At 44.5% G+C, this 18,988-nt stretch overlaps 1 protein-coding gene across 3 annotated transcripts in view; it reads left to right on the top strand.

Annotated features, from left to right (window-relative positions):
- LOC135386211 (poly(rC)-binding protein 3-like) overlaps positions 1 to 18,988 on the top strand; it is a 286,711-nt gene that overhangs the window by 189,456 nt on the left and 78,267 nt on the right. The gene's annotated exons all lie outside the window — the stretch shown is intronic.

The raw sequence follows: 18,988 nt of genomic DNA, 5'->3' as shown, positions 1-18,988 counted from the left end.
GCGGTTAGGCTGTACATACAGAACACAAAGAGGGTGAAATGTAAAAAACAAAAACAAAAAAGAAGCACCAAGGATCATTGGAAAACAGAATATAACTCTAAAGCGTCAGCCGCAAACCTGTGGTCGCCACTCTCTTAAAAAAAAAAAAGGGGGTGTACTTTAACTCCTTTTTCATGCCGCATATAGAACTCCCTTTTGTATAGTACAATTACTCTCAACAAAGGAGTCTCCTCACTCCCTCAAGGGAGTAATATTATTCCCTTACTCCCTGCCAGAGAGTAATATTACTCTCCAGTAGGGGGTTAGAGCGACTCCCTTTTTGAGAGTAATTGTACTATCCAAAAGGGATTGATATATGTGGCAAGGAAATGAGTTAAAGTACACCTTTTTCTTTTTTCTTTTTTTTTAAGAGTGCAGGAAGTTATTGATAAACATATGAAAACCTTGACGAGGAAGAACACCCCAGATCTCTCTTGTTGCCCCACAAAAAACGCATGTTCTCTTGTATCGTGTTGCATGTCTGTCATCCATTCCTCAAGCTAAAGGCAACGTTACCTGCAGCGTCTGTCTTGGAATCGCTGTCTCGCCAGTGAAGCGAAACCAGACCGATGGAGTGTATTTCTTCTGCCCAAAGAGAATAGAGCCCCTTTTGACGAAGTAGAAGAGACGCCGTTGTTTGCCATCTTGTCCTAAGGCCGTCTGTCCACACATGCTATTAATAACGGCGGCACACAAGGCCGCACTTTGTCTCTGACCTGCTGTCGCACGAACCGCTGTATTACGTCACGGTACGCATTGGCGCTTTTTTTTTTTTTTTTCCCTCGACATTGATGTCGGGGGCACCCTATAATGGGACCAAATATTTGGCGGTGAAAAGCGTAATTAAAGGGGCTGTCACAGTTCGCACTGAGCTATTTTGAATCTATGCATAAGGCAGTTATTGGCGCTGATTTTAATCTGCAGTCCAAGAGATGGGTATGCGAGTCAGGTAGATAATGGGGAGTTTTAGAAATGAGCCCTTTAGGGTTCTTTTTCCTTTTCTTTATTTCTTATTTCTTAATTTTCTTTCTATATTTATTTCTTTTTCTTACTTCTTTATTTCTTATTTCTTTATTTTCTTTATTTATTTATTTATTTCTTATTCCTTCTTATTTCTTTCTTACTTTCTTTCTTTAATTATTCTCTTTTCTTTTTATTTACATATTTATTATTATTTCTTATTTCTGGAATAGCAAGCCGACGTCCCGTTTGGCTGACCTTTCCCCGTTTTTTTTTCCCTTTTCGTCTAATAAACATATCCCTCCCCCCCCCCCCCCTTTAGGGTGTCAATTAAATTGGAAGTCGTCAGTGCGCGTGCGTGGAACCCAAATTCGTGCTTCGGGTTCTCGAGGCGCGCGCGCGTTACTTTTTCGGAAATAACGTGGCTATACCCAAAGTGAACTTGCGTCGCACTCGCACAGCGCTAAAGGTAAAAGCGACAAAAAGTACGAGAAAGGGCGAAAAACACACGACGCGTGCAGGGTGCACACTAACAACAACAATAATTTATTTAGAATTAAGAAGGGGAAGGTTTCGTGTCGCAAGAGAGCGAGATCGAGGTGCGGGAGGCTTTTTCTGAGTACAGAGAAAGGTTCGGATTGTGTAAGTAATGTCTCGCTAAGTCTTTCGTCGAGGGAATTGGAAATTTTAAGTGTTCCAGTCTGCGTCAACAAATTCTTGTTGTTAGTGCGCGCCCTGTGTGTGGCGGCCCGGCGCCTGTTTTTCTTCGTTCTCGTCCTTTTAGCGCTTTTACCTGGAATTAAGCAAAAAGAATCGCACGGTTGGGTGTAACCTAAATTAAACCACACTCTAAACTGAAAAACACCCTTATTGGTGTAAATGGCCTGTCCTATAACTCACACTACTTTTTACACCGTATGGTCTGGAACACCCTTTTTTGAGGCTGTAAAACCCCCTTTTTGGATGGTGTAAGTTTGGATGGTGTAAACCCCCTTTTGTTCCTCTTGGTGTACAAGAGGAACACCAAACATCTGTGTGTTTTACACAGATGTATTCTGTGTAAAACACCCTTTGAAATGGTGCTTTTGCTTGAAAATGCCTTCTTTTGCACCCTTTAAACACCCTTTTAGGATGGTGTAAGATTGTTAAACACCTTCATGAAAGGGTGCATAAAGGGTTCAAAAGACGGAGTTTTCAAGGAAAAGCACCATTTCAAAGGGTGTTTTACACAAAATACACCCTCAAAAAAGGATGTTCCAGACCATACGGTGTAAAAAGTAGTGTGAGTTATAGGACAGGCCATTTATACTCATAAGGGTGTTTTTCAGTTTACAGTGCACGATATTTGAGACCAGTGCTTGTGTTTATTTCATATCTTTCACGAATGTCATATCTGTTTAGCGTGTTTCTTCATTCGTAATAGTACACTGTCTCGCTTAACCAATCGCCCTTGGAGGCGTACCTTGCCCTCGATCGGCTACAACGTGCAAACAAGCCATCGACAAACGAACATCCTACACAAAACAGGAATAAAACTCCTCATTCACGAGAGCTTTAACTCTCTAACGAATATTTCTGTAGGGCCCCCCCCCATTCATATTTGATGCGACTCAAACTAATGGAAAGCACCTATTAGTGGGCATAGTGTATATAGCTCGGCCGGCCAGCCACGGCCAATTATCCAGGCCCGATCGCCACTGCGGCTAATTAATCTTGCGCCGCCGCTGGTTTAGCTTTCGTATCTTCGACCCCCGGCCGCGGCAGCTACACGCTTAGCTATTCCATTTCCAGCCCTTCTGGATTATTCACCACTTTGCCGATCCCGTACTGCGTCTAAACTTCGCTCAATACTTAATAACGGCCTCTGTATTTCGTAGATTTCCGTCCGAAAAGAGAGAGAGTGCGAGCGGGGACTCTTGTCTTCTGCTTGCAGGCAGCTGTTGCACGATGCAGTTACTGGGGGACGTTTTTTTTTTGGATACTGCGTGTTAATGAGGCGTTGTCTGCTCGGGAACTTCCGGTAATTTTGAGGGCAGCGCTTTCACGTGATAGCGGTGAGGAATTGCTCGTCTGTGGAATTGCTTTTTTTTATTATTATTATTATTCCGGGTTAGCGCCACGAAGCAACTGTGGCTATATGAGCAGCGTGCAGACGCGAACATGTGGAGAGGACGGCGGGAAGGGGCAGGGATGGGGGTAGTATGCGTCCTGGGCCGACTTCATGGGGAACTGTGCCGACATTCGTCTGGAAAGCCCAGGGAAAACCTCAGACAGCACAGCCGGTTGTAGGATTCGAACCATCACGTTCAGCCGCTAAGGCCGTTTTCATTGTTGTTGTGTTGCTTTCTTTCTTCCTTTTGTTTCTTTTCTTTTTCTTTCTTTATTTCCCTTTTTCTTTCTTTTTTTCTTGGGGGGGGGAATTGGTAGAGCACGAACTTTTCTTCTTTCTATGTCAATTCAACTGAGCTCGATGCATGAGTGTCTGGTTTCGCGGCGTGTGCGTGTGCTAGTGTTCCTTAGTGCCTACTTCAGTGTCATGCTAGATCCTGAAACCGCCATTTTGACCTTTTCGTCGTGACTTTTTTTCTATTCCTTTTCTTTTTCCGATACATACCAAATAATACATCAGCTCTTCATTTTTTTTTTTTTTTCTGTCTCTCCTATATTTTTGGAGATTCGGTAGGTGTACCGAGTAGTTGGCGTACGTCTCTTTTACAGCGACAGCTGTTATGCGGAGTTGAGAGTCGGATAGCATGCATGCGCCGTGTGTCCCAAGATATCGCATCGCGGTGAGTCATGGGCGAAGCGCGAAGGTGGTGTGATGCGACGTTGGGTATCACGTGAGGTGTGGTGATGCAGGTGGTAGGAGTGGAAAGCACAATACGCCAGGCTTTTCGCCAGGACGGTTCCGCCGAAGAAGGTTCTTGTCTTGTGTACATGATTCGAGTTGCAATGCATTTTGTAAAATATACGATTTCGAAATATTAACATATTATGTGTTAAGAACTCTCAAACACAGAGTTTGTGCAACACAAACGCGACGTAGCTGTTGCTGTATTTCAGCTGTGGGTACCAAAGGTTGCACAGCTGCTCGGAATTTTGTACTGTCTCTTCGGCAACCAGGTTTTGCAATTTTATATACAGAGGTGAACGGATGAGTAACATTCCAGCTAGAATAAACGTGACAACTTTACGTAACGTACAGTATTGTCGCGTACCATTTAGAGCAAAACGAGAAACGAACGCAAGCAAAAAAAAAAAAAAGAGAAGAGGGAACACGGCTGCAGAGTGGCGTAACCCGATCAATTGCGCCTCAGCCTGTCACGTGACACTGTATTTTTATTTTTATTTTCTATTTCCTCAATGCGCTTGCTCAGAGCGCCCCCCATTCAGTCTGGCAGGGTGTTCGAAGCCGCGACATTTAACGTCATCCATCGCCATCTTTTCGTTCGGCGCTTTTATTTTAAACGATTTTCACACCGGGCCGCCGTGATTTCCTTCCGGTCAATATCGGCGGCTCAAAATAAAACGAGCCGTTTTTCGTCCCCTTTTGTTCGGGGCCTGGAAAACGACGCTTCCGATTAAAAAAGTAACACCGGCAAAAAACTAAGAGAGCGCAGGCGCCTATCGCGACAAAAGCGCAGGGTATCGGGAAACCCCAAGGGGGGGCAACACATCCCGCGGCGTAAAGTTAAAACTGACGTCTTATCAGAGACCATTTTTTCTTTTATTTGCCTTTGTTTTTGTTTCATTTTCGAGCCGCTTGAAGACAAATTGACGCAACTGTTGTCGCGACTATATAGAGACGGCCGGTGTGTATATTTCATTGGGCATTGTCGTGGCGGGGACAGCACGTCTGGGTGGAAGAGCTGCATTGCCTGTTGCCACTGTGTTCCTTCGGACTTCGCAAAAAAACAACAAAAGTGTGGACCTGTAACTGCTTGCTTGAGCGACGAAACTCAGTGCATTACGGTACCTATGTTAGCTTCAGAGTTTTTTTATATGTGTGTGTGTGTGGGGGGGGGGGAGAGATATGTTTATTAAGAAATAAAGAAAGGAAAGGTTAACCAGGCAAAGAGGGGCTTGCTATTCCGAAAAAAGGAAAAAGGGGGGAAGGGGAAAATGAAAAATAAAAAAAGGGGAATCAAAAAAGAAAGGGAAAGGAAAAGAAAAAGGAGAGAATCATAACAAAGGAAGGAAAGAAAAACAAAAAGCAACAAAAAGAAAAGAAATGAAAAGAAACAAGAAAAAAAAAGAAAGGAAAAGGAACGAGAAACAAAACGAAATTAAAAGGAAAAAAAGAACGAAGAGAATAAACACTAGGACAACGTTACACGCAGTTCACGAATTCTGAGACTCGGAGAAAACCGAGGAGAGCGGCAGTGACAGCCCAAGGTGGTTGGGGTGCAAGACTTTCTGCCACTTGAAAGATTGGCAATCCAGAAGATGTGGGTTCGACTCCTGCAGCTGGCTAACCTTTTCAGTGACTTTCATCTTTCACCATTCTGCCACTTGTCAACGGTTAGTGTGACGCTGTGTAATCCATCGATTACATCCTTCGGTATTAGGGAAACTTGCGTAGAGGACTCTGAAATGTTCCCGTGGCCCTTTTTCCAGCATAGCTATAAGTTTTCTTTGGTTTGCGATACGGTACGTACGAAGGTACCAGCTCCCGTGGCATAGTGATTAGGACGATCGCTTACCACGCCGAGACTGGGAGGTGACACGGGTTCGAATCCTGTCACCGATTGTGCTGTCCGAGGTTTTCTCTTGGTTTTCCGAAGAATTTTTAGACGAATGTCGCCACAGTTCCCCCTGAAGTCTGCCCAGGACGCATACTAACACCCCTGTCCCCCACTCCTTCCCGCTGTACTCTCTCCATCTGCCCACGTCTGTACGTCGCTCATGGCCACAGTTGCTTTGCGGCGGTAACACGGAACACGAAAAAAAAACAGATGAAGGTGTATTATGTAATTATGATATATGTACTGATATAATGGTATGATAACAGGTACCGATGCCGAAGATTGACTTTTTTCGCAGATACGTCCATTGCAGAAATTTAAAAATCGATACAGGTAATTGACGTAAATAACGAGAACTGGCAGAGGCAAGCACAATTAGAGATGACACAGACACGTAAGCCTCAAACGCCCAGAAATTAACGAATTCAAACAACTCGGGGACAAGAGGTGCTGACGCCAGGTTGCCTTACTAATAACCTGACCTAGCGTAACCTAACCTAACCTAACCTAACCTAACCTGACCTGACCTGACCTGTCCTGACCTAACCTAACCTAACCTAACAAGCAAACTGAACTATCAGGCTGCACCTCGCGCATTCAGCACAGAAGTGGGACCGCAACCTGAAATACTAGTGAGTTTTAGTATAACGTATGGTGTCGCTTTTGCGTACGTAAGGGATAGCGTTGGTTTTTCTGCGCACGCGCAAGACGCAAACAAAGTTTTGCTCATTGCGCAGAACGGCCACGCTATCCCATACGTACGCAAAGGCGACACCGTACGATATATTATAACTCACCACTACCTTTCACGTTTATCGCGCAGCATTACCGTTCGCTTATTAGACGTTTCGTTACCAGTACTTTGAATGCGAATTGCGAAAAACACATTCGAAACAACGAAATAAAAATTAAAAAAAACATTGCCGTGACATTGTGTCTTTTCCATTCTGGCCTTGGTGTTCTTTTTATTTCTTATTTTTTCTCTCTCTAATGGTTTAATGACTTTCTGTTCGTCGTTGGACTGCATGCACTCTTGCTCCCTCATCAGATGGATTTCTCTCTCCGCATGCACGACTTTTCTTTCGCTGCGTGCCCTAATGAAAAGTTTTTCCCCAGAGAATATCGAACGTGCCTCTTTTATCTTTGTCCTTCCTCCTCGGGAAGAGGATCACGTGATGCAACTGATTCGTGTACGTTGTGACTTTTGTTCGATACGAAGCAATACTTTTTGTTCTCTCTCTCTCTCTCTCTCTCTCTCTTTCTTTCTTTCTTTCTTTCCTCTTCCACATCGTACACTTGACAGAATGAGCAAAAGAGGGTATGTAAACTGTTATAAGTAGTATTACCTTCCCTTGCACGAGGATGAGTATCTATTGCTAACGGTGGATTCCATCTTGTGTCGACGAGGTCACACGAGACTGATGCGGCGGCGGTGGTAGTTCCCGTTGTTTGAGGGATCAGGCTCTGTGTTGAAGGCGTATCACCTGGCTAACAAAGCCACATTTTCAAAACGAAGTTATGGAAATCAGGGGATATCTTTTTGAGCTGCTCGGGTATTTTGAATAAATGTCCTGTAGCCTATACATCTAAGTGCAGGTACCAAAAAAATCTGTCAATTATTATAATTATAACAATTGTAGCAAGCTATGTCTTTTTGGTAAAGAAACATGTTTTCTTCCTTTCAGTTTTTCTTTTTTTTTTTTTACTTTTGTGGTACTTATCAGCATTGAATATTTTTGTATAGATGTGACTTTCTTAGGGCTCTACGCGCGTTTTTCAAGGCAGTTGGCTACAACGGTCGCCGAAGGCTGCCCGTAGGGGCATTAGCCACCTTGAGTCCCTCGTCGTGTTGATCAGTTAGTGTGTTCTAGTCTCAGAATAGTTACTTTCCATCGTGTTCACTTTTTATAGTATTTTTTAGACTTAATGCCGCATATTGCGTATGCCATATGTCCTGGTCGACTGTCTCTCTCTTTATTCTTCTTCTCTTCTATGTCCTTGTTCTCTGCTCCGTGGGTTTGTCACTTCATATATTATCCAAACAAAGCTTAATTGATTGATATAGGAAGAGTCAAGATCCGGCGTTGAATGAGACCACGGTGTCAGACCCAGCCGCTTATCAAAATCGCTGGAGTTGTTGCCACTCTCGATCCGTTCTTCAACTTTAAACTTGCAAAAAAAAAAAGATGTCGGGGTGTATACTGTCTCATCTCTGCTAACTCAAGGGCTCGTATAGACAGCAATCTGTCTCTGAGCCCTTATCCCCATATCCGAGAAATATATTCTCACGCGCAGGGATGGGCAGTATTTAAATACATTGTAATTAAAATACTATTTAAAATATAAATACATGTATTTATATTTTGTATTTAAATACAGACTTGAAAAATGTATTTATAATTATATTTAAATACAAATTTTCGGGTATTTATTCTTGTAAATACTTTATAAATACTCTTAAATACAGAATATACTGACTCATGTCTTAAAGTTGCCCTGCATTTGACCTTTCGGGAAGAAGGGCGAGTTTGGGGCGCAATTATGCCGGGTTTGCGCTAGCATGCGCATGCGACAAACCATTTTAGATGGCGAGTTTTTCACTGTTGTTGCGGACAACGGTCGTGACTACCCGATTACATTGTTCTACGAAGCATCTTCGTCAAATTTAATACAAGCATTTGTTCATCGGCACCTGTGGAGATGCTGTTCTCCTTTGCGAATCTGATTGTACGGCCGAACAGAAGATGCCTAAAAGAAGCAGTCTTCGAGAAATTTCTAATATTAAAATCGCCATGATAATCTAACAGATAAATGCTATCCTTTCTCGCTAATTTGTCCTTATGATCATAATTATTTATATAATTCCCGATGACATCTTCCTCACAGTATTTATGGTAGTAGTTACGGTATTTAAATACAGTATTTATATTTTGTATTTAAATACTCCTGTTGAAAACTATTTATGAAGAGTATTTAAATACCCCTGTCAACAAAGTATTTTGTATTTATATTTAAATACTCAAAAAATGTATTTATGCCCATCCCTGCTCACGCGTATATATCCGTAAAAACTTTGCCTTCTTTGTCTCCCGTCTTGACCTACGGTATACATATTTGAGCGCCCTACCATTTGCCCCGTGTCAACAACTTCGTTACCGCTCAAGCATTAATCGCGCCGCCAGTCGTCCTTGCATTGGCTTCTTTCCTCCCCGCTTCCGCGCACGTCTCCGCAAACTCTTCCACTGCATGTATATATAGACAAACAACACACACCGACTCCGGCATTCTCCTCTGTTGGCACTCGCTTCGTATGCATCCTTCATGAAATTACCTTTTGGGGGAAAAAAGGAAGGGGGAAAAAGCTCGGCTTCCTGCACGTGGCTGGATTTGTAGGCTTGTTCCCGAACGGGCCTACAGAGACAAAGCGCAGCAAAAGGGACCGAAGCAAATGGAGAGAGTATACAGGAGACAGCCTTACATTCCGGAACCATTCTAGATTGAGCTCGGAATTTGTGCTTCCTATTTTTTTTTTCCTTATTTCCCTATTCCAGCGATGTCGTCATTTGCTACATAAAGCGAGGTTTCGTGAAACAGAGAGACAGGGAGAGAGTGCTAACAAAAGCGAGGGGATCTGTCACTCTTGCTTACTTAATTAAAGGGGTTCGGAGGTTTTTCTCTCCTTTCCTTTTTTAGTTTCTTCGGGTGGTGGGCCTTTGTTTGCGTCCGCCGTGTTGGTTCTTGCCTTCGTGTTCAGCAGAGTATATTCGTGGAGTACAGCGTACATGTGGAAGCGTAATATTTGCTCGTCGTGCAACGCGATCGAGAAACTACAGTCTTGCGGGTAAAGGGCTTTAACGCATTTTAATACACTTTTAAGGTCTTTAATACATTTTAATACAGTTGTAAGGGCTTTAACACATTTTAATGCACTTTGAGGGTCTTTAACACATGTTAATACAGTTTTAAGGTCTTTAACGCATTTTAATGCAGTTTTAAGGTCTTTAACACACTTTAATACAGTTTTAAGGTCTTTAACACATTTTAATACAGTTTTAAGGAGTTTAACACATTTTATACACTTTTAAGGTCTTTAACACATTTTAATACAGTTTGAAGGGCTTCAACACACTTTAATACAGTTTGAAGGGCTTCAACACACTTTAATACACTTTTAAGGTCTTTAACACATTTTAATACAGTTTTATGGGCCTTAACACATTTCAATACACTTTTAAGGGCTTTAACACGTTTAAATACACTTTTGCGATCAATACGGAGCCGGGATATTTTTATGTGTGTGTGTGTGTGCGGCTGCGACATCTATGTTTTTGAAGCATGCAGCACACATACTGCTTTCACCAGGGGCTTGATTGTTACGTCAAAATTGTTAGACGGTTAGGATCGTTTTTTTTTTTTTTTTTTTCAGTATTCCTGTAATCACCCAAGCTGCCTTTTGCACATGTTTGTGTCCACCCCGTGCATTCAGTCCTGTTTTGTCTCTGTTTCGGTGCATAAACGGGTACAACAATGGGTATACAACGGGTAAAAGGGGTTTAAAAGGGTCGCTCATCCTTCTATGTTCTTCGAAGAGTGTGGATGCTTGCGGAGACGGAGCCACGACAGCAACAGAAAATCCTCGGTTCCGGCTGCCGTTTCGCGATCCCGTTCTGCAATTTCCGATGCGCGTCGTTCCGCACGAAATGTACCCCTGGACGATCCACAAACTTTTGGAAACTAGACAAGTTTTCCCCCTAACGTGCACCACATCTTTACAGGAAATATCGGCATCGTGTTGTTTAATTGTCTCCCTAACCCTTCCTCGCCGCCAAAGCTAAACCAAATCGAGAGGAAGAGAGAAAAGAAAAAAAAAAAAGCCATCAAGTTTGGGTAATAAACTCGTTGATCTGCTCCTTTTTTCGCATCCTGTTCGCGCGCAGAAGCCGCCAAATTACTGATATTTCTATCAGCTCGCGTATGGATATTTATATCGATAAGAATATCGATATCGTTCCATCCCTACCTCGAGACCACGTTAAAGAATGGGACGTGGTTGCATTGAACTCCGGCTGGGCCATGTGAGATTTGCCCTGGGTTTGCCGTTTGAATTTTCTGACAAACACGTCTGCACAGTTCCCCTGAAGTCGGCCCAGGACGCATACTAAACTTCCTGTTGCTAAGGCATAAACCATAGTTGCTTCGTGGTGCTAACGCGGAACGTTAAAAAAACAAAAAAAGAAAACACGAAACACATCAGAACTCCGCGGCATAATCACATCTAAGGAAGGCCCCCATTCCAGGCGTGCCCGGGTACTTTTTCAGGCGGGAACGTGCGCTCGACGCACATAAACAGACGTTATACCTGTACCGAATGCAGAAGAGCAACCGTTGAGGCGTGACACGGTAGCAATCACATTTGGCGCAACTAACGACTCTTGGGCCATCTCGTTTGTAAACTGCGAACTACGGGGACACCATGCTGGTGTCAACACGTAATAGCCTCGACCCGGGCTTTATCCGTCCCGAGCGTGTTCCGCGAGAGTGGCTGGCTAAATTTTAATGATCCGATGCGCGCACACGCGAATATTTACGGCACAGTTGTCCATTCTAATTTGGTAACTGTGTGAGGAGCACATATACGAGCCAACTCCTGGTGGCTGTACGGTCGTTTCTGAGAACGGTTGCGAGTGCGTCGTTACACGTGTCTTCTGCTGTGCGAACTGTGAGAGCGGTGAATCGAGAGAGAGAGTGACCTTTATTCATTTTAATCGTTTCGTCCGTCAGTTAGGGCTTGTTTGCAGTTTCGTTGTAGTTTGTGGAGGAGTATATATGGGGTGAAAATACACATATTCAGAGCGTGCCTCTTGCACTTCAAAAAAAAGAATTAAGAGAAGGAATTTCACCGCACGACACGCCGAAAGCCAACCAGCATTCAGATCGATATCGCTCTCTCGCGCGAAATTACTAAATACGAAGAATTTGCGCCTTTTCTTTTAGCCCGTTGCGTAAAGGTTTCAGAAAATGTGTTGTGCGGTGAAGTCCAGTTCTCGGAGTGTTCTGAGTCGTTGGCTAAGCAGAACGACGAGAAATCGAAAAATCCCTGTTGGTTCTTGCTCTTGCTACCGTTTGTTACCGTGCCTCGGGACGAGTCAACCCTTACAGGTAAAACTCCGCGATTTTAAAACAACCAAAAAAGCAGTGGTTCTCACTGAGGTGTTAAATGCGATGTTTGTCTCGGACTCATCACTTAGAAGCATCATGGGTGACACTTTGTATCCTCTTCTTCTCTTAAGCTGTCTGATGTTATCCAACACGAGCTGTTCAAACATGATCGGCAATAGCAGATGTAAAAATGCTGTTCCGCGACGGGTTCCTGTTTGACGTTTGGCTGCAGTGCCAGAAAACATTCCTCCAGCTCATTGACAGCTCCCCCTAAGCCTCTTTCCATATTCCCCACCCCCTATCTCAATGGCGCTCAGTAGTGGTCTGGCGATTTGAACCACGGTGCCTTATAATTTATAGCGCATGTGGTAGCACGAGGTGTGCAGATATTATTAATGGATATATGTCTTGGAGGAAAAGGCCAACGATGTAATTGAACTTACAGGTTCGTATCAGCGCTATGGAGTTATACCTCTTCCTCAGATACTTGGGATAGTGCCGGAAAATCGCGTCAGGAACGCGCGGACTTATTATTTTTTCGCCGCTTTGATCGAACATTTTTTTTGCCTGTGCGAGAACATGGATCACCTACATTGTTCTTCGGTGGCGCGACCACGACCTACTAGATTATAACGACCATGTCAGGCGCACCCCTTCTATGCGCCGCATTTTTGGAAGGTAGCGGTGGCGCTTCTGATCGTCCCAGTTATTGCTTCAACTTCTACAATACTTTGTACTTCAGCTTACCTTAGTATTTCTGTACAAGCGGTGGACGTTCCACAGATGTTTCATTCTGAGGTTGATTATCATCATCATTCTACGCGTTTTCATAGGGGCTATCGCTGTCGTCTGCTACGGTAGTCGTACACACGCTTCTGCGCGTTCAGAATTCAAATTTCCATCGTCCAATCGTGTTGTGCCGATCAGTAGCGCCCCTGGCGTGTCGTGCGGACAGGCCCCTCATAGGGTTTTTCGATTGTGACATGGTCGTTATAATCTAGTAGGTCGTGGGTGCGACGCGATGTGCTGCCTTACTTACACTGCTACAGACTTAGGGGAAGGTGGGGCAAGATGAGACAGAAATTTGCAATTGAATATAGAATTTTTAGTTTTCGTGTTTTTGAAAAAAAAAAAAAAAACTAGCCAAAGGCACATTCAGAGAAGTCTAAAGCTACTGATCTGTAAATCAGCACGGATCTAGCCGGTTTTAAAGTAAGTACAGAACAAAAAAATTCAAAAATGCAGATTGTCTCACCTTGCCCCAACCCTCGGGGCAAGACGAGGCATCGCGGGTGGGGCAAGAACGAGACACGGCCGTGGTAATGAACTATACAAATTAGTTTTTTTTGCAATCCAAGCACCTTCACAGCCCCCTTGAGCAACACCGCAACACATGATGTGCAATGAAACCACACAGAACCCGGCGCTATTTCTCTCCACCGTCCTTCGCAAACAAGGCACCGCCAGTCTGATGTGTAGCTGGTCGCCCGCTTTTGAGTGCGCTTCTGCTTTGCTGGAAATATCCCGGGAAACAGGAAAATTTGCTGGAAAATCGTAGGGGATATGCAAAAAAAGAAATGTCTGATGAACACGCATAAAGCTACCTGATAGTTGACTTATCAGTTTGTAAATTACATTAAATTTAAATTGCATTAAACTTAAATTACATTAAATTGTAGCGTCTTGCCCCGTGCATATTATCGGATTCATTATTTCTTCTGTTAAACACCGGGTAACCAAGTATGCCCATATTTTGCATATATCAAGATGAACGAATAAAGAAGTAGGATGCGGACTTACATTGACAGAATAATCCTGCGAGACGCTTCCGCACAGATGACAAGAAAAAGGACAACAGAAAATCGCGTCTGTATTGCTGGTCTTTACATCCCAGGCAGGAGTAACCGATTTTTTTCCCTCTCCAACGCAAACACCAATCCGGATAATACTCATCTGCAATAAAGCGGACATGCAGAGCCACCTATGACTGAAGTTTCAAGCGCATGGAGCAACGCGTCTCTGCGACAGGCGGCGTGGAACCCAAATATGTCGTGTCTTGCCCCGTGTCTCATCTTGCCCCGCCTTACCCTATTCGTAAGGAACGAGCGTATTGAATCTGCTACACTCCAGGCGAAAAAAAATGATTGCATTGGGGAGGAATTGTAGTTTCTAGATAGATTGCAATTGCTCCCAATTTTAGTCCCCTGGCCTGGAAATGTACTCCCCATCAGGGTTGCGGAATGGGGCCACCAATTCCATTCCAATTTCATTCCGAGGAATGGAGATTTGTGATAATTCCATTCCATTCAATTCCTCGGAATGAAAAGGTATGGCCAATTCCCACTCCTGGAATGGGCTTGGCAACCCCATTCCATTCCGTTAATTCCGTCAATAAAAGATAAGGGACCGGTAACCGTAGTGGCTAGCCCAGCAGTCACCGGGGTACCCAGACCATTCCATTCCGAGGAATGGAGATTTATGATAATTCCATTCCTTTCAATTCCTCGGAATGAAAAGGTATGGCCAATTCCCACTCCTGGAATGGGCTTGGCAACCCCATTCCATTCCGTTAATTCCATCAGTAAAACGAAAAGGGACCGGTAACCGTACTGGCTAGCCCAGCAGTCACCGGGGCACCCAGACCATTCCATTCCAGTTCCATTCCTGCGAAAAACTGCCTACTTCCATTCCCATTCCATTCCTAGGACAGTTTCCGCCATTCCGTTCCAATTCCATTCCGAGCTGTGATAAACCTGGAATCATTCCGGAATCATTCCAACTCCGGAGTGGCAGCTCTGCAACCCTGCTCCCCATCACTGCAAACAGTCCGTAAGCTTTGCATAAGATGCCGTGCATTTAGTCTTCAAAAAGGGGGAATAATAATTTTGGCGAAGCATCTATAGTCTCCAGAAGAACTAAAACTGCTCATTGTTTAGAGTACAAGCCTACGCACTATTCATCAGGCAAAAGACGCCCACGAGTCCAAACTAAAGCACCTGCCAAAATGGTCTCGCCTCTTTCTTTAGCTAAAACGTCCCCGTAACCTCTGTCTCTTCACTTTCGAAAAATAAAGAACAGACCCGAACCCGATTTGCACTCGATAATAGAGGGACTGCAGAGGGAGAGAGAGAGAGAGAAAAAAAAAGGGGCGTCGATGGGGTTTCCATGTTTAAACCATTTGGCAAAAATGCTCCCTGGAGATCCCCGGCCATTCGCTCTGGTCCTCTTCCAATATCGGCTTCCTGCCGCCGCCCTTGTACCCAAGGGGATATCGAACTCGAAGGAAGAGAAGCATAAAAGGCACAGACTGTTGCTTCAAATCTTCTCTAAGGTTGGCGATGTATAGGGCCCATACGGACGCAGGTATTTCCGTCTGAAATGCCATCATTTCGAGCGGGCCCATTTCTCCAAACCTCTTCAAATTTGTCCTGCCTTTCTTTCTTTTTTTTTTTTTTTTTTGTGCGCCATTTTCATTCAGAAAAAGAGGCGAAGTGGAGATATGAGAAAGGATTGGTAATCTTAAATAATAATCTTTTTTTCTTTTCTTTTTTTTTTTGGGTAGGGGCGGGCTTTTTTTGTGCACCTTGAGAGGTGCCCGGAGTTTTGAACAAAAAGAAACTATGTAGCTTTTCCGTCTTCTTTTTTCCACACACCGAAGTCTCTCGAAATTAATTTCAGTGCGACTGTATTTTTCTCCTTCTAAAATTTTTACTATATATATATTTGAGGCTCGCACCTTTCTCTCTTCTCTCTGTTCCTTGTATACAGGCGAGGAAGATCGCAAAAGTTACAAACCACGCAAACTGAAAAAATAAAAAAAAAGTTCTGCACGATAAACTTTTTTTTCAAACCACACAGACTTGGAACGCTCGGACTCCAATACGCGAGATAAAGAAAAAAGGCGCGCGTCGAGGATTAAATTTAGGCTTCGTTGACCGTATTACGTCCTTTCGGGTTTGCCACCCAAAAGGCTGTATCTGCGGGGAACACATATATACGGGCAAGCGAGCCGATCGCGGAGGAATTCGCCCACAAACACACACAGGAAAGAAAAGACAGAATACACTCTTCGTATTGTGTACAGTTCCCCGCGGCGTGGACAAAACAGCCCGCCAATTTGCTGCTGGGAAGCGAAAGCAATTGCGTTATATCTCGGGTGTTATGATTGCAGTTACTGTTTTTGTTCCTCGGAGTCGCTAAATGCGTTTCTATATCTCCACCCCAGGATTTTCACAAACGCCGTTGAGTTTGCGGTTCGAGATTCCCGTGGAATGTAATATAGTGTGGCGAAGGGAAAAAAAGGTGTAGGTATATACGCCGTCTCCATGGTGACGTTCTCTCGCTGCACCTGAGCGCCGGACCGGGCCCGTGTCGAGCAGGATGGGCACCTACATTGATTCATGCGAGAGGCGTATCTCTCTGGTTTCCTGGCCTGGTTACGTCAGAAGTTTGAATCGATCTTTCACATTGATATGATACATGAAGCGTTCGAAGTCTCGGGAAATGAGCGTTCGATGCCCTACGAGTTTGCCCAATTAATTTGCAGAATGACGCTTTGGAAGTGGATACTGGTTGGGCGAGGAGCGTGGTAATTTATCGATCAATTCATCTGTTTGACAAAGACAGATATCTGACAGGTACACTCTTGCGGAACCACTTAGATGATACAGAACAGTGATGGCTGGACTTCTTGTCCGACAGCCACTTGGTTCTCTCCACCGAAATGAAGCTTCCGGTTCTGAAAAAACAGTGTCGCCGTAAAACGGAAGATACGAAAGAGCACATTTCACCGAAATCGTGTCACCCGCGAAATGCTGCATCACATTGCTCTTCCACAACGTGGATCTTAGGCTCAGGAAACGTTCCTTTATTAGACGCCCCCCCGTCTGTACGCGTTTAATCCCGTTGCTCTGTCTTGCTGCGAAGCAAATATGCATCCGCAAATATAGGACTGAAGCCCCACGGGGTCCTGGCTAGAGGGATTAGGTCACGATGAGCATCGATCCCTGGGCTCATATAGTCGAGCAAACGTCCCCTTAGACAAGAGGTTGCTCAGCAAGGACAAATGAAGACAGACTGCTCCTCGTAGTGGCTACGCGTCGGGCTCGTCTTGGCTAGTATTCTGGAACGAGCAGCGGAATACTGGTAGACAACCAAATGCGACAAAGACGCGCGTGTGTGTCCACGTACCGCGTTTGTTGTTGACGCTATTGGCCAGTACGTGTCTAGTTAACTTTATACGTCAGTACTTCAGATATTTATTCTCAACGTGTCGGAAAGCCTTGCCTGGTAAGACCTTAAAATGCCGACATGGCTTCGAGAGCGTTTCGAAATCCGTAGCTTGCGACATTATCCTACAAACCATCAGTAACGATAGACGCACCCTTACTGTATGCTGCGCTCTGTCGCTCTCAGTCGTCTTCAGACTTCGCTCGCACCACAGGATAGCCGTCCATTGAATATTGGTACGGCCTTGGAAGAAAGAAAACACGAATTATTCAGCGGTGAAATGAACGTTTATTAGGTAACACTTTGGGGCATCCTCATCTGGTCAAAACGGAACGTTCAGACAACAGCTGTTTCTTCCATCATCTTTCTTCCTCCGGCTCGGAGCATTGGTACCGCCAGTCGAAGATACCATTAGAGAAGCTGCAACGGCGAAAAATAGAAATAGCGCTACAATTTACGATACGGCAACTCAAGCGACACTCCTACTATTTCAGGTCATGCAAACAATCGCTAAACACAATCGTATACATGTCGTTGTACTCGTCTATATCATAATCAGCGCAACACAGCGAGTTTCTGAACCCGTTGCGTGTTCAGCGCGAGCACCACAAGCGTGGGAACAGTGAAACTCCTGCAACACTGCGCCCCCCCCCCTTTTTTTTTTCTTTTCGATTTCCATCTCTTCGTGCTATCCACTTTGACGACGCAAACCCGAATGCACTCTCAGTCTTCCCAAGGGTAAAGGATTCGTGTCGTCGTTCAGAAAAGAGAGAAAGTGGGCCTTACAGTTCGATCTGAAACGCACGGCCATTTCGCTGACCCGCTCAATCACTGAATAAAATAATGCACGACTCGAATGTCCGTCCCTTTCCTTCACCGGTTGTGCGTGTCCATTGCACATTTTGGAATCGTGCTCCCGAAATAGCCGAGTAAAAAAAAAGAAAAAGAAGAAAGAAGAGGAGGACGTGAGTGACGTACACGGTCGACAACAAAGGAGTAGTCTGCTGAGAATCCGCTGACTGCGAAGAAACTTCCTCTTGTTCTTAGAATGCACGCCATCCTGCAAAGGGCGCATTCTTGTAGGGAGCAACCTTCATTACTCTTCACCTATGGCGAATCTTACTTCTTTATAGCGCCCTCTTTCGACTAGACCGCTCACCATTTTTACAGCGCTGGGGTAATAAATAGCGCTTTGAGAAGAGAATCGCGACAGGATGGAAAGTGGGGGAAATAATAAGGGAATCATAAAAGGGGGAACATTGTGCGGTGGGATGGTAAGAGAAATATGGCCCGCAGTGAATGTTAAAGCTGGGTGGGACTGGCGTAGACGGCAGGTGGTTGGGATGTGACGTATTTGTGTGCGGGGTGCAGGAAAAAGTAGGGGACGGGAAAAATATGGGGCGTAGGGGAATAGGAGGTGCGATTAAGGCCGCTCCGATGTCGAAAGTCGAAGACTCCAGTGCTGTTGGACGTGCAGATAAATCGTATAGATAACCGTCCTGATGTAACAAGTGCTACAACGGCGCGAAAATTGTACTTTCTCTCTTCCTTTGTCTTTTCCTGTCGAGGACACGTGTTGGGGTGTGTACGTTGAATGTACTGGCTTTTTTGTGTGTGTGTTAGACACGTCGTTAGATCTACCGTAGTTATTTGTGACAGAAGCGTATACGAAGAGGGGAGCCAAGTCCTGTAGATCACATAAACAAAATACAGAAACCGACACTGAAGATTTTTGTTTAAGTTTAATTTGTACAAGCTTTCGCGTGGAGGTCCACGCTTCCTCAGGTCCTCAGGTTCCTCAGGTTCCTCCTACCTGAGGAAGCGTGGACCTCCACGCGAAAGCTTGTACAAATTAA

This window comes from Ornithodoros turicata, chromosome 2, assembly GCF_037126465.1.
Source record: "Ornithodoros turicata isolate Travis chromosome 2, ASM3712646v1, whole genome shotgun sequence".
NCBI classification, from domain to species: Eukaryota; Metazoa; Arthropoda; class Arachnida; order Ixodida; family Argasidae; genus Ornithodoros; species Ornithodoros turicata.
This window is presented reverse-complemented; position numbering and strand designations above follow the sequence as displayed.